The sequence below is a fragment of the Vanellus vanellus genome (assembly GCF_965231255.1).
Source record: "Vanellus vanellus genome assembly, chromosome: 2".
Lineage (NCBI taxonomy): Eukaryota > Metazoa > Chordata > Aves > Charadriiformes > Charadriidae > Vanellus > Vanellus vanellus.
The window spans coordinates 1,304,513-1,324,562 of NC_138906.1; the positions used below are offsets into that span (position 1 = coordinate 1,304,513).

The following is a 20,050-nucleotide window of genomic DNA, read 5'->3' on the forward strand; positions in this document are numbered from 1 at the left end:
GTCCCCTGACGCTTTCCTGGATCCAAGGTCCTTCCGAACCAGCCACTCCTTGCCTTCAATGTGCACTGGTGAGGGCTTGGCCAGGTAGCATCTGGGAGATGCCTCCTGGAGAAAGGAAGGTAAAACCTGTGGTGGCTCCAGGTTCATGGTGAGGACCAAGCCCAGCATTTCCTCCATCCCAGCCTGACATCCAGGGGTCCATCTGCCATTAGGACATGAACGCTGGAGGCCTATCTGGCAGCTCTGCTGAGCCAAGGCCACCTGGCATGGCCATGACCGAACCAAGACCTTGATCTGGAGCTGACGCTGCGGGAAGGCAGCGTAGAAAGCAGAGATTAGGAGGGATGCGATTGATGGCAGAACAAGGTGGCCTTGACCAGGGTCAGCCAACATCTGTGTGCTTGGAGCCATTGCGATGTGCAGCTCTTTGTTTGCAAGCCAGAGCTTGTGCAACGCCATGTCTCCACTGATAAAGCAGGTGGGACTTGGCCCGAGGTCTCTGGTCTTCGTTCCTTCGGCCTTGGTGGGAGTAGCCCAGGCTCCCGGGACAGGCAGCAACCAGGGAAAGGCCCACCATGGCTGGGACTGGTGGGACAGGGGTGCAGGTCCCCTGGGAGAGGGTCAGATGCAATGGTTATGGGGCAGGGTTGCCAGCAGCAGGGACTGTCAGAAGGCATCAGAGCCTGACGGCTGCGAGAAAGGCCCTGGAAAAGGCCGGTGTTTTGGGTAAGAAAATCCGTAGCACCTCCAGTGCGCCCACCTCCTGGCCAGATGCACTGTCACCTCAGAAATGAGGCTTAAGGGAAACTTTTTGTGGCTTCAAACTGGGAGAAGGGAGATTTAGAATGGGAATTAGGAAAAAGTTTTTCACTCTGAGGGTGGTGAGCCCCTGGCGCAGGTTGCCCAGAGAAGCTGTGGCTGTCCCATCCCTGAAGGTGTTCAAGGCCAGGTTCGGGGCTTGGAGCAACCTGGGCTGGTGGGAGGTGTCCCTGCGCAGGGCAGGGGGGTTGAAACTAGATGAGCTTTAAGGTCCCTTCCAACCTAAACCATTCTGTGATTCTATGTCATCAAACTGTGGGGTCCTGAGCATGCTGGGAGGCTGGACATGGAGGTCCTCAGCCCCCGGAGATGAACAAGCAGCAGCTCTGCCTCTCCCCTGTCCTATTTCTGCTCTTTTCCTTTGCTCCTTCCCTGCGTCTTGCTCTGGTTTCCCACCAAGACCCATTCTGACACCGCCTCTTTCCTCGCAGGGGTCCCCCAGGATTTCAGGAGTGATGCTTGGCAGCTAGGAGCTGTGCCGGGGGTGACTGTTAGGTTGACAGCACTGATGTGGGGCTGGCTGGCTGTGGGGCAGTGGCAGCTCGGCTGGCTGTGGGGCAGTGGCAGCTCAGCTGCCTTCCACCATCCGCCTCTGCCGGCACTGGAACTGCTGCATCCTTTGCTGCAGGCCTCAGCCTGCCTGTGGCTTCCTCCAGCACCAGGGGAAAGGATGTTTATGACTGCTCCTGACCCTGTGGGCGACTGTGCCCAGGCTGTGTGGCATCCTACCCCGTGCCAGGGCTGCGCTGGCAGGAACAGCATGGGCATTCCTGAGGGGATAAAAAAGCATCCCTTATTCTCTGGGTACCACTTGCCCCTTCCCCTGGGCACTTCCCTACACCTCGCCCTGTTGCTCCACAAGGCTCTTGCTTTCTTTCCCGACCCAGCCCAAGCCCTGTGTCACTGTCCCCTCTGTGCGCAGGGCTTCCGGTGTCTGCCCCACCCTTTTCCCCGGAGTTCTGGGGATCCGGTTCTCCTCGCACCGAGTCCCAGGGCTCCCAGTGTAAGGTCCTCCCTCTGGGTCCACCCTCCCCCCCCAGCCCCGGGGCAGCCGATGCCCGGTCCACCCCGTCTCCCGCAATCCCCTCCATGCTCCCGGACGCCCCTGCCCCGGCCCTGCTGTCCCCACCGTGCCCCTCATCTCCCGGTCTGACGCCGCCCCCCCCATCCCCGCTCCACGTGTTCCCGCCGCCATCGGCGCGCCCACCCCGCCGGGGGGCGTGGCCTGACGGTCGGGGGCGTGGCCACCCAGCTAGGGGCGCGCCTTGGCAGTCAAGGGGCGTGGTTATGATACTGGAGGCGTAGTTTTCTCGGAGGAGGCGTGGTCCTGCGGGAGAGGCGTGGTTAGGACCACAGGGGCGTGGTTAAGTCTACGGAGGCGTGGCTTTGGGGTGTGGGGGCGTGACCACGGCGGCGGCGGCGGGGGGCGTGGCCGGCGTTCGGCGCTGCGCGCGCGCGCGTGGGGCCCGGCAGCGGCAGCGGCGGCGGCGGCGGCGGCGGCAACGGGGGGAGGGCGGGAGGGGGTGGGTGAACCGGAGCGGGAAACGACGGGCCCGAGCGGTTTAGGGTCAGGGGGTAGGAGGGTTTAAAAAGAAACCATAAACCCGAGATAAATTTAAAACAAAAAACGAAGAAAAAAAAAGAAAGAACCGACCACCAAACGGACTGCCGGCCACGGAGAGGTCAAAGGTCGGAGGTGAGGAGGGAGCCGCTTCCCCGTCGGTGAGGTGAGAGACACCGGTGAGCGTGATCGGTCCCCGATTCCTCCCCCTTCTTCCCTCCCCCGGTCTCCTCAGCGCCGTTCCCGCCGGGCCTGGGGCGCGCGCCTTCCCCTCACGCGCGCGTGCGTGCGTGTGTGTGAGGGGAGGGCGCGCGTCCCCCTATCCTTTTTAACGGCCATTTAACGGTCGCTCGCAGACCCCCCCCCCAGCACTCCCCTTCCTCCCCTCTCCTGAGGGAACCGCGGCCTTTAGGCCTTTCTCCCCGGCGGGAAGCCTGAGGTGAGGCCCCACAATCGCGGGGGTGTGTGTGGGGTGTCCCCGTCACCCGTTGGGAGTGTGGGGTGTGGGTGAGATTTCGGGGTGTCCCCCCACCCACCCACCCCTGTGGTGCTTCAGGTGCCTGTCGGGTTTGGGGGTTTTCTTGCAGAGGGTGGTGAAAACCATCTTGGGGATGTGGGGAAGGGTGTTGTGCAGGTTGCGTTTTGTTTTATGGCTGTTTTCTGATCATTAGCAGAAGGGTGGGTGTTAGCCCAAAAGAGCAAGGATTTAATTTTCTCCTTTGCGAAGAGCGAGGTGGCGTGGCGTCCTGATGAAGGGACTGGCTTACCCGCTTGGCACCTGAGGATGAAGAAGCAAGCGGTGTTTGTGGGGAAGGGAGGGAAGGTCGGGGTTGAGCAGAGGATCTGAGGGCCTGGAGTAGCGACCGCTCTGCTTGCAGGAGGATTCGGAAGGAATTGGGATCAAAACGGAGCGTATTTACCCCGTAGGAAAGCAGGATTCGTCAGCCTGAGGTATTGCCGTGCTGGAGAAAAGCAGGGAGGAAAAGCATGAGGAAATGTGTCTGAAAGAGGGATGTAGAAAGTTTTGGTGGGTCAGAGACGGTGGGATGGTACTAAACCCATAAAGAGGGTGAGAGAAGGAAAGAGCTAATCGTTTCTGCTGCAGAATCAGGAGAAGATGCTTTAAAGGAAAGAAGAAGAAATGACTGAGTATGTAAAGGGCATGACTGAAATGTGGAGTAAGCTCCTCTGCTCGATGGCTTTGCTTGGCACGTCAGTAGGTAGTTGCTGACCACTTCAGAACTATTCCGCTGCTTTGATTTTGTGGGTACTTCACTCTGTGATGATGGCGTGGTGCTGCAAGTATCTTTCACTCTGGGTGATCACCCTAGTCTTTGGAGTTTGGCTAATATTTAGGAATCAGCTTCCTTATATGAGACTGAATGAACATTTAGATTATTTTCTAATATAACGAGTGAGGCACACTTTGAATCCTGAAGTGGTGTGGCTGTGGCTTTGTATTTGGGAGAATCCTGAGATAAGGACTACTGCCTTAATGCCAAAATTTCCTGAATGCAATGTCCACTTATTTTTCAGGATTGCTGAAAGGCAAATTAAGTTTCCTTTCATGAAAGGGGCAAAGATGAGGCGTGATCTCGCTCTTTGTGAAACCTATAACTGCTATGACAGCGTACTAGTGTGATAAATTTAGGATTACACGAGCTGTTGTGTAATGCAGAAAGGAGATTAGCTGACTTGAATTGAAAAGAAAGGAAAATACCCTGGGATTTTCACTGAATGTATGATACGTGGAGAGCTGGGCTGTTAGCCCCTGAGTCCTTCCACCAAAATGATTCTGCTCAGTATTTTCAGTTACAAAGCTTAACTTGGTACAGTGCTGTTTATTTTTTCCAAATGTGTTTCAAATGTAACATCGCAAAAGAGCAAAGAAAAACCAGGTTCTGTCTCGGGAGCATTTAAAATAATTTTTTAAGTGTCAGAATAAATTTGTCAAGCTCTCTCTAAAGACAGCTGTTGAGTTATTCAATGTTATTTTTATGTAGAGCATTGCCAGGCCTGTCTGTCATCAGATTTCATATAATGATGCATAAAAAAGTCTTTTTCTTTTTTTCTTCCTCTCTGATGACCGAAGAGTTTGAAAACTAGAATAGGTACAGCTCGATGAACAAAAATAGTTTTACCTGTCTATAGCAGAACATAGTAAGTAATGAGTGGAAGGGGGAGTAACAGCAGTACAGCAATTTCAGCAGATCTTGTGACCTGGGAATCCTCCTTCCTAGTCTCTCTGCGGCCGACTTTCTGTGCTGCGCTGGTGGAGTTGACGCACCTCCCTTGCCTGCCTTTCCAGGGAGCTGCAGGCAGGTTTCCCCCATTTTACAACAGACATTTCACAGCGTGCTGTGGCAGCGTGGAGCCCTGGTGATGGGGAGCATGCTCCTCTGTGCTGGGCGCTGTATGAGCAAGGAGGAACTGATGGCGCTTGGCCTGAGGAACTCAAAAACCGAGATCGGAGATAGATGTAGTGTGAGCTTTACAAGCATTCCTTAGCCATAATATCTTGTGTTGTAATTCCTTTGAAACTTACATGGTGCGTTAAAGGGCGAGAGAGAAAGGTCTTAAGGAAAATGAGGCAGTTCTGTGGTTGTGCAGCCTTCTGTTTCAAGGTCTGTGAGCTATTACTTCTCACAACCAAAATATCAAAAAGGTGGTGGAAGAACAGGGACTTAAAGGTAGTTGTCTTCAATGAATCTTTTAATTTGCGTCCTCAGGTGAAGACACAGTCCCGGTGTTTCAAAATGGCCAGTATCGTTTCTGCGTAACTTTGTTCTCTTGGGAAGAAAATAAAATTCTAAGGCTTCTGCCAGTAAAAGAGTGAGTTTCAGCTGCAGCGAGAGAGCGGTGCTGAATGAGGAGGGGAGGAGGGTTGCATTGCTTTGGTTAAAAACTGAAATAATCTTGTATGGACCATTGTGATAAAGATGCCGTGGGAATAATAGTTGGTTTGTTTTCAAAAGACAATGTCCGAGTCAGACTTTCAGACTTGTTCTCTAACAGAGTAATTTTGGGATTGTTTCGCTGTTGGGAAGAAAGAGCTTAGTGATTTGCCAATCCTGGGTTTCTAATTGGTGATTATTAGAAATAAAAATATTTAGTTCTGTGTGATGCTAGAGCGGACGAAAAACTCGCTTATGGGATGTTGGGAGTCCAAGTAGTTTGCTTATTCAGGCTTGCCAAATGTTACTTCTGTAACCTAGAACCTGTTGAAAATCAATCCCATGCAAGTGATTCACCTTACAGATGCTTGTGTTCCCGTGTGCCTTCTCAGGGCTCTCTGCAAGCCTGAAAGATCCTGAAGTGCAGACACACTCTTTTTATAATGAAAACTGTTCTGAATAAAGCCTTGATGGTTTTATTTTTTAGGGAACAATGCAGGGAAATACATGCTGAACTTTATATCTTAATTTTTGCTTTCTATTTCATGGATTAAGTGGTCAGACTTGCGTTCGTTGTCTGTTTGTTGTCTCCCTTATTTCTGTCAGTGTTAGCATCCTGCCTGTGAGAGGATCCCTGTTAATGAGATGATGGACGCAGCCAAAACTTTCAGCCAAAACGTTCAAGCGTTCAGAGTGAAAATACCACTGAAGCGCTAACGTTCCAGAGTTGTAGAGAGGGTCTGTGTGGAAAAGGAAGTGTGTTTCCCCAGAAAGCCAAAGGTAGACTTCTGTTTTTCTGCCAAACGCAGAAGTGTTAGAAACCCTTCTCTTGACAGGTGTCAGAAGGTACCCAGCTGGTACTGCAGAAGCCAAGTCCTCCTTCTGACATGGGAAGACTATTGTTTTATATGTTTCCACAACATATTTTTCAGGAAAACAACAGTGCTTAACACACAAACTTAGTTTGACCCAACTCTAATTACAGTTAGTCAGGAAACTTCTGTCAGTGATGGCTGGTCTTTATTATAGAGGTGTATTTTTAATGTGATGGAATGGCTTACTCAAAAGCTATTTCTGAGTGGTTTTGGGGGGAATTTCCTTCTAGGAGGCAAATGACCCAATGTAAGCTGTGATCTTGGCAAACCAGAAAAATAATACTACTGTTATATCAATGGAGATCACCAACGTGAGCTGCTGGACTAAATTCAAAGGCTTGTGGGAGCAGCAACGAAAACGGTGGTGATGCAAAAGGTGATTGAAACCTCTATGCTGACAATGCAAATTTCAGGAGAAGGAAGATATTTAAAAAAGCTCTTCTGCCCGCCCTTTGTTAAAGTCTGAGCCAGAACTGTTTTCTGCATGGTGGAGGGACTGCACCTTTGTACGGGGAAGTGGAGTGGTACGTGGAAAATGCAGAAGTCTGCTAGAAGTGTTTACGTAGGTGTGGTTTACCTGGGAAGGGTTTCAGAAACCCACTGTATCTGTGTCACCCAGGACGGAAGTAGCAACCTAAACATACGCAGTGGTGTAATGGGCTGCTAAATGCACTACACTTCCTTCTGAAGAGTATATTTGCCTGTTATGGGCCCTTTTTAAAAATGTTATTGTCCAATTTAACTTTCCCTACCCTTTAAAACTGTTGAATGAAGTATGGATGTTAAGCATTTATCGTGGCACAATCTCTTAAAAAATAGTTGCAGTAGAAGGTACTATTCGGAGACACAGACACGACTATCTATTTGAGAAATAGAACTGAAACCAATGCAGTCAGAATCTGTGGGCCTAAATTATTTTTTTTTTTAAATAGGAGTCATTAAACACTAAGTTTGATTTCTGTCCTGAAGGAGGGTTTTGAACCAGGAAGTGTGTCCTTTGCAGGGAAAGGAGCCCCAGCTATAGATAAAGAAACAGGAAAGAAGTCATGCTCATTTCGGGTACTTATTTGATGAGGTAAATGAGTAATTGCAGCTGCAGACCTGTTAAGAAAAAAAAGAGTGAATCTCCAATGGGTGTGTTGTGATGGTAAATGACTGCTGTAAGTACTTCTCAGTTGCATGAACTTTGTCTCAAAAAAGCAGTGCTGGAGCTGAGTAGAAATCACATACTTAAAGCACTAATTGCAAACGTTGCTTTCATCACTCCTGCAATATGTGGGTTATTCAAACCCACAGGTGTTTAAGGTTTTCATTTGAAGAGTAGCAAGACCATGTAAAAAGAATTAAGATAGAGATCAAACCTGGCTAGTAGAGGCCGTCAAGGGATACAAAAAATTATTCTGTGAATGTCTCAATAGTAAGAAGATGATGGAGGAAAGAACAGAGAGGAAGACTTACTGTCCAGTGTCTCTGAAACTGCAGTGTTCAATATCTTTTGCAGCTGATTCTTACTGAAGTCCAAAGTCAGCTGGCGAGCAGCTAATGCTAGTGACAGATTAGAAAAAAGAAAGAGCAGGTTTGCAAGCAGTCATCTAAGTGAGATATTTTCGTCTATGTACTTAAAGTACAGACTAAAAAAAAAAAAGCTTAAAAGCTTTAGTAGGCGTCTTTTGAGAACTGGAAAATAGGTGAAGTTTTGAAAGACTAGAGAAGAGCGAGCAGTTTGTGTAGGTGAAGGAGTGGGAAGAAGAGAATGGAGAGCGGTAGTCATCTTAAAATCCTGCAGCAAGTAGTCAAATGATGCGTAAGCACCTGAAAGATTACAGGGAGCACGTAAGAGCCAGTGCTGGTTTGCCACGGGTACTTCCGTGGTAAAGCAAGTTTACTTCTTTCTAGGATAAGATGCCAAGTCTGTTGCTGGCTGCAGAAACAAAAGCTTCCGTGTATCTTGCATTCAGTAAGGTTTTGATTTTTCTGCTAATAAGATTTTCAAATAGGTAAGGTTTAAAAAAAGGCCCTAAAAACCTAAGAAGGTGCTGCTATGTGATGGATACAAACCTGGTTAAATAAATGTACTGAGAGTACCAGTAAAGACCTCATTAAAACAGAAGGCTGTATTGAGAGGGTTACTCTGGGGACTGTGGGTTTCATTCTTGCTTTGTGGTATGCACAGACTATGCATATTAAAGTTGTAAATGACAGGAAGTTGGGAAGGACTGCAAACGTGCTGCATGACAGGATTAAAAATTGAGAAGTGGATTTGATGACTTAAATGTTGCCTGAAAAATTGGCAACAAGTAAATAACAACAGTGGTAATGTTATATATTCAAGCAAAAATAACCAGCTGTGGGCATTGGAATAATTGATTAGGTATAATACAGAATTCAAGGAGCTTTTTCACCCGCACTGGTGACCAGTGATCTCCTGTGGGGAAAGGAGGAGGAGAAGCAAAAGTTTTGTTAGGGTGAATAGACCAGAAAATAAACTGCAAGTTCTGACGTAATCCTTCCGTTCCACCCAGTGCCGGTAAAAGCTTCATTGGGACACCCCGTGACCTGCTTTTGGTCTGACACTGGGAAAGTGACATGAACCAAGTGGAGATACGATGAAACAGAGCAGTCGGTCTCTGGAAAGCGTGATCAGGGGAAGTTGTGTGCCCTGAGAAGACTGAAGGGAGACTCAGGGAATTTACTCTGACGAGTGTTGCTGCTGAGGCTGTCCTGTTCTCCGTGCCCACCGAGAAAAGCACAAAAATACGGGTTTAAATAGTGGGGAGGGACACAGGTAAAATGTTTAAAAAAGCAATCTAAAGCTTAATACTAGAGTACTAATTGCTTGGGGTGGCTGCAGAGTCTCCAACTAAATGCTTAAGAGCAAGTTGGATAAACATCTGTTGGGATAATTAGGCATAACTCATAATGCTCTGAGTGAGGTGTATGAATTAAGAGCTCTCAAAGCCCCTTCTAGCCCCGTCGTCTCTCGTGCGTGAGCGGTAATTACTAATGAGGTTTGTTCTGCGCTGCCTGCGCTGCGGGTCTCTGACCACGAGTGGGTGAGTGCTGGGGCAGGGTAGACGGCGCAGGCGAAGAGCAGCCTGCCTTGCGGCTGGTGCCTTTCACTGCAGATGGAACGAGGCACATAAAACGGAAGAAAAAGTTTGCGTCCTTCAGCGCAAAAATGTGCGTCCGGCCTTGTGGGCTTCACAGAAAGCTGCCATGGTTATGCTGAAGTGTTTATCTTGATTTATTTTTTTTTTTTATTATTTTTTATTTTGCAATTTGCATGCTTTAGTGGGGTGCGAGGGCTGCTTTTGGGAGGTTTTGACTCTTTATTGCTAGTCCATAACATACGTGGTACTTGGAAACTTTTCAGTAACATCACTGAGGATGGATCTAACAAAGTTACCACTTCATGAATGATGTCCAAAATTCTACGTATATTGCAAACAAAAGGCATGGGCTAAGATGTTAAATTTAATCTTGTAGAGAGGTTTAGAAAATGACATTAGTGGAAACAGTAGCTGTAGTAGAAAGACGAGTGTATTGCGGGTCTGCGCGGGCTGAGCTGTTTGTGTACTGCTCTCGGAAGTCTTGCATAAAACGCTGCAACGGTACGCAGGCCACAGTGATTGTTACAGAAAGAGCCAAGCGGATGACATGGTGTTCAGGAGGTGGTACAAATGGGGGCACAGCTACTTTATATTACAGTGGTGGAGCTTGATTAAGACCGACAAGTAGGTAAAGAACACACAATTAGCACTTGGAGTCCATAGTATTTTTATGGAAATTATTTTTCTCCATACTTCAGGAATTTTAAAATATGTGTTTAAGATGCCTGATCGGTGCACTCATATAGATGAGGTATATCCTAAAAAAGATCAGAGGTACTCTTTGTTGGTTACTGTTTGCATGCTGGAATTAATTCCACTACAGCTGGAGTCAGGAACTTCCCGAGTGGCCGGAGAGTGAAAAGTTGATCGAATTCCTCCGTGTTTGTGCCTGGCCACTGAGTTGGGGCACACTGCAGCGGGCCAGCACGCTCTCGTTGAAGTGAGAGGTGGATTTAATGGTAAAGCTCTGATGTGTAACTGCATGTGGGTGTTGCATCAGTCTTTTGGTATTTTTAGGAGAAAGTGATTCCCTAGCCGTTTGTCTTAAAGCAGCTACATCGATAAACAAAAAGAAGCGGATTATTCCAAAAGTGATCATGTGAGATGCATTGCATAAGGACAGCTGCTGGGTCAGACTGATGTGTCTGGTTTCTGAGTGTGGACAGTATTTAATACAGGGGAAGAGTGTACGAACAAGACAAATATGTTGGATGCTGGCAGCCAGCATGGTGTTCGGGAGAAGTGGCTTGTGGCTGAGGGGCTTCTTGAGCCAGAGGAATGCCTTGGCTTTGTGCTGAATAGCGTGCTTCATGGCTCTCTCTTCCAAAAATTCGTCCGCTTGCTTTTTTAACCCACGTGACATAGACAATGTCCTGGGGTAAAGATTTCCACAGCTTAACTGTGTGTTTATTTTGAGCTGCTACTCTGTAGTTGTGTTTGCTGCTGAATTATTCCTGTATGGACAGAGGAGGCCCTCCCCTCTTCAATTTTCTCAGATCATCTCTGATTTTTAGAGAGGTCTGTTGTACCCGTTTGCTGATAAAGTCTTTTCCAGATTAAAAAGTCTTCCCATACTTTTTTGGTTTATGGAAGCCGCTCCGTATCTTTGATCGTCCTTGTTGAACTTCTCTGTACCTTTTGTAGTTCTCCTGCATGTCCTTTTTGAGATGTGGAGGTAGAGAAGAATGACCAGAACTATGTATAACACTCAGTGTGTGCATAGCACAGGTTTACATATTAACATAATGATTTTTATTTGTTCTCTATTCCACTTTTAACAATTCCTAATATACAATTTGCATTTTTTGACTGCCTCAAGTTCATGTTTTCAGAGAATTAACAATTAGGACCCCAGGATCTTGTTCATGAGTGGCAATAGCCAGTCAAGAATGTATTCCTGTGTATGTAACGTTATTTTCCCTATATGCATCACATAGCATTCATTGGCATTGAACTTAATCTACCATTTTGTTGCCCGGTCACTTGGTGTGGAGTTATTTCTGCCAACTCTTCAGCCAGCCTGACTTTTGCCACCTTGAATAGCAGACAACTGAAAGTGTTATTTATGTCACCATCGCACCTTTTTTCCAGGTAACTTGTGAATATGTCAGACAGCACAGTTCCCTGTGGCACTGGCTGATTACCTCCCTCTGTTAAAAGAATCAGACATTTGTTGTGATCCTTTTTTAACCTCTCTTAGAATCAACTTCTAGCCATGTGAAGGCCCTCCTCCTTTATCGCATGACAGCTTAGTTTTTCAGAAGTCTCCCATAAGGAGCTTTCTTGAACACATTTTTAGGAGTCTAGGTAGACTTTCTAAATTGGATCGGTGCTCTACGTGCTTATTTATTCCTCTGGAGAAGTCAGTCTCACAGAGTTGTGAAGCTGACTCTTCCTCAATGTGTGGTAACTCTCCTTCCATCAAACAATTCTGTTTGCTGTTTTCTACTGATTTCTTTAGAATATCTGCCTTAGTGATCTGCAGTTTCCCAGATATTCCCTAGTAAAAGTAGGCAGAATAGTTCCCACCTTCAGCAACCGTACTGGGACAAAAGGTTACATGTTACTTCAGCTGTTTGGTGTTGGAGTTCCTCTGGGTCTCTTGCAGTAATCCCCTCTGGTCCAGGACCCTGGCTGGTGTAACGTCTCGTTCTGTAACCCCTTCACTGATGTGCTGGTCTGCAATGCAGCCTGATGTCCCTCCTAAGAGGAGTTAGGGTAGAAGCTTCCCCTACTATATATATAATAATATATATTATTCTAGGTTTTCTTGTAGGTTTCCCACAGAGAGAACTGTGTTCTGGTCATCTGTTGGTCCTACAGACTCTCTGGGGGGCATGCTGCTCATGGTGTCTGAATTAGCATTTATTATTAGTTCTTACGTGGCTTCTCAGCAGTTCCTCAGACTCCTTTTTGACCTGCTGTATAAAGTTCTCCTACATAGTGTGCAAGAACCTCTCTCCTTCTTTGGACGCATCAACTCTGCACCAAATTTGTTGATATGTGATAGGTGTTTCTTTTGAGCTTCCTGTGTAATACCTCTAAGTAGCCTCTGTCATCTCCAAACATTTTCCTCTTCTAATTCCCCTTAAGTTTTTCTTAAACACTCTCTTTTTAATGTAGTCCCCCCCCCCCCTTCCCCCGCTGTTGTGCAAAGCAGTGGGTTTTTATTTGGGACTCTGTTATTCCTGGAAAGTTACAACTTTAGTTGTCAAATAAGATTTTCTTGTAAAAGCAGAGTCACTGTCCAAACCTGCTTCTCTGTGCTTCACTTGTTGGGAGTTTTAAATACAGAGTTAATTCAAGTACTGCTTAGGTCTGATCCTTTTGAGGTGGTGCCACACATGAAGGAAGTCAGACCTAATGCTGTCTAACCAGATGAGAACTCAAATCTTTGTTCTTTTTTATTTCTATTAAACCTTTTAAGGAATTACACTACAGCCTGGTTCTTTATGCCCTGCCATGACGATATCAACAGGGAGAAGCGCACTAAAGCCACAACACCTAAGCTGAGTGTGGCTACTAGCTACAGAACTGACCATGCAGCAAAAATAATGTTGGAAGACCCTTTAGTGGACTGAATGATAATGAATTGGGGTTGTTCTTATTGATAGAGAAGTTCAGTGAAAAATGCGTTGGGTGACAAGTTCTGAACTCTAATTCCTTGGTGAAATAAAGGAATTGCCACTGTACAGTTCACTGTGGTCTTTGCTAATAGATGGTAGAGGAGGTTTATGCGGCATTTGAAAGTATTTTTTTGAAAGACATTCTAAATACCATTGTTTAAATGTTTGTGTATTGCGTGACACTTGAGAGTTTATATGCTTTCCAAAGCTCCTGGTAGTTTTTAATTATCGTGTTATAACTGTGGACTTCTATTTGTATAAGTAAATGTCTATATTCTATAGTAAAACATCAAGAATTATATTAAAAGCCAAACACTGCAATCTGATTTGTCTCTTGCTTTCTTATCTCGTTGGAGTAGGAGTTTAGTACTCAGTTGCCTAAGGCCTGGAAAAAATATAACATTGGGGTTGCACTTCTAAAATTCAGTTGCAGGTGATACATTGGTACCATGGAAAAAATCCACCTTAACTAGAAATCCTCTGACAGACAAAGCAACTGCTTTCTGGAGGGCTTACAGACTTTATCTGGCTGAGAATTGGCACGCTGCTTGGCACGCTTGTTAGAAAAGCACGCTCTGGTGAAACTGAAGAAAGTAAGAGTTTGATGCGCATCTTCCTAATATTTACAGTAGCAGCTTTCAAATTGTGATTCTTAGCTCTGTATTTCACAGTATTTTTTAATAAAATCAGTATAATTTACTTTCTGTTTACAAACTAGGGAGAAATGATTCTAGAAAGGACAAGGCTTTTTATCCAAAATATGCTCAGCAGGTTAGTGCCAAAATTGGAAATTGAATTTGGGGATGTCCTGCACCTTTTCTTCTCTAGACTACCCCTTGTATTAAGTAATTTTGAAGGTTTGCTATCATGTGTCTCCATCACTTGCTCCATATGAGGTATATACTAATATTTCTGAAATTGGAATAAATGATGCTAAAACAGGCTAAACCCATCTTTTAAGGGAGAAACTGTCTCATATGATCCTGTTTCTTTCTATGTACCACACTGATGGTGGACACCAGGCCATTGCTAACAAGAACTAGGCTGGGCAAGAGCTCTGAGGTCAGGAAGAAGAGGTTGGGAAACGTTTTCTTGTGTTTGGTAAGCTATCAATATACTTAATAAGCTTCCTTTGGCTGGATGCAAAAAGAAGAGTAAACTTTGAAGCTGTGGGGTTTTTCTAAATTTGGGTAATTTCTATTTTTGGTACATATCTCAAACTTCTGTGTTTTATGATTCTTCATGTGGCAAATCCTATCATTACATCCACACCAATAAGTGGTTGTCTGACGCTGTTGGAAGTATTGTAGGAAGCAAAAAAAGGACATTTGATCGAAACTACATTCAAGGAATTGCTTTTCTTAAGCGGGAGTAGAGCTGAGGTTCTTCTCTTGTGGCAGAAAGGTCCAAAAGATGTCCTGAAAATAGGTTTGGAAACTCATTTTGAATGTCAGTCCCTTCTTTAGTAGCAGATAACATATTATAGAATCATTTAGGTGTGAAAAGTCCTTTGAGATCGAGTCCAACTGTTATCTGGGATGTTGAGATTATTTAAGTGCTTTTTGAGTCTTTGTGGCAGTGTTTCTCTGCCGTTGTTGCTACTCAAGTGTTTCAAGACATGATTGAAAATTTGTAAAAGGAGTGAAATACCACTTGTAAAATGGGGTCCATTTCAGATAACTTCTAGATTTTTAAACTCTCAAAACATAAATGAGTATTGTAGGGGGAGGAAAATGGGCAAAAAGGTGACAATGAAGTGAATGGTTGATGTTAATTTGTATAGAATTTTGTATCAAGATGTGTGTAACTCCTTGATCTTTAAACCTCTTAAGTTCCTGGCAAACATGCTTTTATTGGGTTTTGGTGGGTTGTTTGGGTTTTGTTGTTTTTTTTGTTTGGTTTTTTTTTTTTTCAGTTGACTGAGGGAAATGAGTAGCCAAGCAAGTTTAGAGCACACAGTCCAAATATTAAACTTGTGTGAGGAGCTTTGAGGTGTCTTCAGAGAAGGATAAACGGGAAGGGAAGGTTATGCTGGAGACGTTTGATCCTTGCAGTGCAACATTGTACTATTGAGAACACAAAGGTTCAGCTCACATGAAAATTAGCTTGTTTCTGACCAGGGGAAGGTGTGACTTGTGCTGAGGATGAATGTGCCTGGTTATGCTGGGCTAGATGCATGTTTTATGTGTTGAAATCTGGTCTAAAAACTCAGTTCAGACTTTAAATACTGTTTTGGCCACATGGCTGGAATGGAGGGAATGCAGCCTGAAATTTAATTTATTGAGGAGTTTCTACTTTTTGAATATGAAAAGTGCCCTTCTATGAAGAATACTCAACTGAGAACATACAGGCTGTTCTGGAGCCTTGTTTCTGAAAGAGCGGTGCGAGGATTAACCCGTTCCAGACACCAGCCTCCAGGAGGTTAGTGCACTGGTCATGATTTTCCCATAGGAAGTATTCTGTTCCCCGTGACCTCTATGTCCTTTCACAGCACAAAGCCCGTTATTCTTCTCTTGGGAATGCAAGTGGAGAATAGGAACTTGGTGTTAGAGCTGATTGGGTAGCATTTCTATGAAGGGAGGTTAGTGTCTTGAGCATATTTCTTGTTTTCCCACCTCTGAAGACTTCAGAAGAACATTTCATCCCTGGGCCTTGTTGGAGGAGAATCCACACTTGCTGAAGAGTGGGAGAATTGGGTTGCAGAGGGCCATTCCTCTCTTTCTTCTTTTCCCTTTTGCTGATGCTGGGATGTGAGAGCTCCTGCAGCAGCTGACACCAGTCACTTTACTGAGGGGACTGCAGCAGTGACAGCTTCTAGGATCTCGAGGATGTGTGAAGCGCCTCTACAGTCCAACAAAGGGCTAGAAAATCAGTTTTTTCTTTGCTGATATGTGAGTGATTTAATATCTGGCCGTTTTCTGCATCTGCAGGGAAACTCTTTGATTTCACTTGTTTTCCGGGGATGTTTGTGGGGCTGAGTTTCTGGCCTTGTCATGAAATCACAGCTGTAGTGAGGACCGAAAAGAGGTTAGAGAGACATTTGCAGGTGGAGTAGAACCTGTAAATCAGACAGAAGACTCCGTAGCAGTGATCATTCCTGGTTTTCTGCTTTGTGTGTCCTGGGCATAGCCCAGGAATGCATGAAATACCTGTAGCTATGTGTGTGTGAGAATATGTTCCCGCAGGCTGTGGAAGTGTTGCTGTGTGAAGGAGGTGGTGGCACATGGGTATGAAAGAGGAATTGTCCTCTGTGGACACTCCAGTCTGTGGCTCAAGATCTTAACTGGAGCCCAGATCAATTTTTTTCTTGTTTAACAGTACAAATTTCTAGTCTAGCTAATTTTGTCTCTAGCAGCACCGATCCTGCTGTCTCCGCTTGTTTTGTGATAACTTTGAAGGCAGAAGGCTGCTCCACTGATTCTGCTGTCTCTGGGGAGCCTGTGCTGGATTGATGGGTATGTGGCAAATCACTGCAGCAGCGTTGGGAGGGTGGATTATTTCTAATGGCCCATATGCCCACCTTGCCCTCAGGTGCTGAGGGAACAGCAGTCAAATTGATCTGCTCTGATGGCAACAGCAGAGAGCCACTGAGTGACTTTCTAAATCCTAATTTTTAGTAAACTCTTGCTTCTTTCCCCTTCATTCCTCCCCTTTCCTTCCCCAAATACACAGCAGCCTTGGCAGGAAAGCTTCTGAAATTCTGCATCTGATCTGGGGCTGTTACATTGATGTGATGTGTTGTTCATCTGGTGAAGAACAGGTACGTTGCAGAGACAGGTCATGCGTTTGCCATGTTAGGTCCTGGGGGGATGCTGCGGCTGGTGGTAGGGTTTTTTGGGGGGACAGAAGGACCATGTTGGGTCCGTTCCTACTTTGCTGAGCTCGGCATTTTAAATGGAAAATGCTGGGTTAAAATTCATGTTGAAAGTTTAAGTATAGGACTTTGCTATAGGCAACAAGATGGAGCAAATTATTTTACGTTTTGAAGTGCAAGAAAAATTACTACAGAACAGTGATTTTTTAAAAAAAAAAAAAAAAAAGGTATTTTTTTCCCACTCTTTGCTAGCTCAGTAATATGTTTTTATGACCACCTAGCGCTAAGGCCTGATTGAAGAATGTTTTATGGAGAACTGAGATGTTGAATATACTTTATAATAAACCGTAACCTGGGTTTTTTTAAGGGAAAAGTTTTCATACATTTGATAATTTTGCCTCTAAGCTTACAGTGGACTTGTGTTGTCTGAGCTGCTGCTATCTACATACAGGAGCACTTTAGTGAAGGCTGTAAAATGCTCTTAGGCAGAAATGTAAAGAATTTGGAACTTGTAACTATTGTTAAGTGAGATAAAAGCTTTTGTCTTGTGAAAAGTGGTATCATTCAGCATCTCTTAGTTTGAGTTTATTTTTCCAGCAAGAAGAAATCCTACATTTCTTCCTTTGCTGGTCAGTCTTGTTTTTTGTAAGAATTTGCAGTAGAGCCAGCAGACTACAGCAACAGTAGGAGTTTTCCAAGAAAGTATAACTGTTCCAGCATCCATAATACTTCAGAAAAGCAAGCTCTTTCTGTGCATTTGAGGCATAGTTTAATATTCGCTTGGTCTGGACTCTCTTGGTCCTACGCTCATTTAGGAAGGAGATGTAGGAGGCTGTTCTGGTTCTGTGTCAGCATTGCAAACCTTGTGGTGGTGCAGGTGGGGATGAGAAGCTGCTGTCTGTATGTAGGGATCTTGCACTATATTTCTTAAACTTTAGCCGTAGTGAGGCTTGTAGAACCATCCAGTGGGCTACCAAAAGTGTTGTATTAAGACTGATTAGATGTGTGTTTAATGAGCACAGCTGTGTGTGTGAAGCAGCAGTGCAAGTCTTTCAGCATAGAGGCTTTATACAACGTGCCGGGGGACTAACTTCTGGAGACCACCTTGGCATCTGCTTTTTCCCAGTGGCCAAACACTGGAACCAGTTGCAGAGAGGTTGTGGAGTCTCCATCAGTGGAGATACTTGAAACCTGATTGGGCATGGCCCTGGCCAACCTGCCCCAAGTCACCCTGTGCGATCTCCAGAGGTCCCTGCTAGCCTCCGCCGTGCTGCCATGTCTGTGAGATTGTCTGGGTTCACCTTCAGTCCAGCTGCATTACCTGGTGCAGAGTTGGCCAGCTGAGTGTTTTGAAAATGCTCCACCACCAACTCCTCGTTAGAGAAAAGCTTTGAAAGTGGAAAGTGAATCATCTGTTCAGCTCTGGGAAAGGTGAGATATAGAAGAGCCTTGACCTACTGCCGGCTAGCTAGAGGTTACGGTGAGCCAGAATTGGGTTTTGAGGGGTTTGGATGAAGAGGTGCTGTGCTGGTGTACACTGAGGGGAAGGCTGGTGAGGCTGGGAGCAGGTGGCACGATGCAGTCCTCTTAAGCGTGGATGCTGGTGCTTAATTCCAGTTGAACAGTTGCTTTGTCTTATGACAGCGATCAGCATGGAGTCTATTATGAATTAAATGGTATATAACATAACACACTTTCTAATCAGGGTAAGGATCAGCTTGAAAAAAGGTGGCCTTGGGGCTCTAAGAGTGTTGTGGGCATTTAATATTCTCTGTGTCTGTCTTGCATTAGGAATGAATAGCAAATACATGATTGTGCTTTTTCTTTATGAGTTGGTAGAGGCCCTTCTTCCTGAGTTGCAGCATTATGTATGAGAAGTAGTTTTGGCTACTTGAGAAACTCATCTGCAAGTGTGTGTGTGGGAGAGGATGCAGGACACCCAAAAAAGTACAAAGATGTGGTGTACAACATGATGTCAGAAAAAATTCCAGTTTTCAGTCATATTTCCCTTCCTGTCCGTGGGTGAGAGAATGGGCTTCAGAGGGAAAGAGCATTTGAGCTGAGAAGCGCTGTGGGTTTCTGACCTGTGTGGAGTAACATCCGGGCAGTGGGCAGGAGACCGAGGGACGCTGGGCATCAGCGGAGGATGCAAGCTCCGATGTCTCGCCTTCACCTGGCACATGCTGCTACATCAGCTACCCGCAGATTTCCAGGATTTGGTTCAGGACCTTCTCAGCAGCTGAGCTGTGGCATGTGTGGATGTCTGAGGTGTGGTATGCACTGGTGTCTATAACAGAAAGTGAAGTGTGCTTAGTCCCTTATACAATGTAATCTGCTGCGGTTCATGGCAAATTACCGCTTAGGCTGCGGCAATCGGATAGTTTCAGTGATTGCTGTTTCTCCTCTGTGTGACGCAAGGAGGAGGAAAGGGTTCTGTTCACAAGGTAGATTAATTCACTCTTCTGCAACTATCTGGGTATTGTGAATGTGTAATAATCTGAATTCTGTTTTCTGTCTGCAGCACCGAATTTCTAGTTTGTGACAAATTTGTGGCCTTAGTGTTGTGTTACATCTCATGTGAAATGTTTGTCAGGGCTGCACCCAAAGGTCTGTTTCTGGAGGCGTGGATGAGTAACCTGGGTGCAGGGTGTCCTTCCCGGACCTCGGCTCTCCCAGCCCACCCCTGCCCCAGCCCGCCCCAGGGTAATAGTGACCGTGGGAAGTGCTGCGGCTAAATGACACGTTGGAACTGGATGTGTGTTTGTGAGAAAGCATCTTAACTGAAATCACACTCGTGGATAGCTGAGTTTCTGTAATCCTGGCAGTAATAATGGTTTATGCTTCTGTAAATGGAAGGAAGGACTGGACAGTCTACGCAATTGCTCAAAGTGTGACTTAGTTTGGCTATCAAGAGACTTTAAAAGCCAAACCATGCTCTTTTGAGCCTGCTGTTTGCTTTTGTTTCCTACGATCTCTCTGTGAACTTCATTGTGTATCTGTCTCTTCTACCCGAAGTGAATCGGGAATGCAACATAACTGTGTTGCAAGGTTAAGGAAACGCCCTGGTGTCCTCTTGTTTCCAGTCAAACTTTGTCTTGGATTTGCAGTCATGCAAAAGGAAAGAAACATTCCGAATGGATTGTCCTTTAACATTTGTCCTAAAATCAGAGGGTTTATTTTGAATTTAGCTAATATTTGTTTGCAAAAATGACTTTGAATAGAACCAGTTCCTGCTTTTAACTTTTATGAGCACTGTTGTAGCATAAAGCTAATAAAGTTTTCAGAATTTAATATGCAACCCCAAAAAGCAAGTATTAGCTTTGGAATGCTTAATGTTTTCTTCTTAATGAA

General features: G+C 45.4%; 1 protein-coding gene across 1 annotated transcript in view; it reads left to right on the plus strand.

The window, feature by feature from the left end:
• The first annotated feature begins 2,356 nt into the window (after window positions 1–2,356).
• SCAP (SREBF chaperone) overlaps window positions 2,357–20,050 on the plus strand; it is a 70,142-nt gene continuing 52,448 nt past the window's right edge. Inside the window, exon 1 of the mRNA XM_082479169.1 lies at window positions 2,357–2,546. The gene's annotated coding sequence lies outside the window, so the exon portion shown is untranslated. The remainder of the gene's footprint in view (window positions 2,547–20,050) is intronic.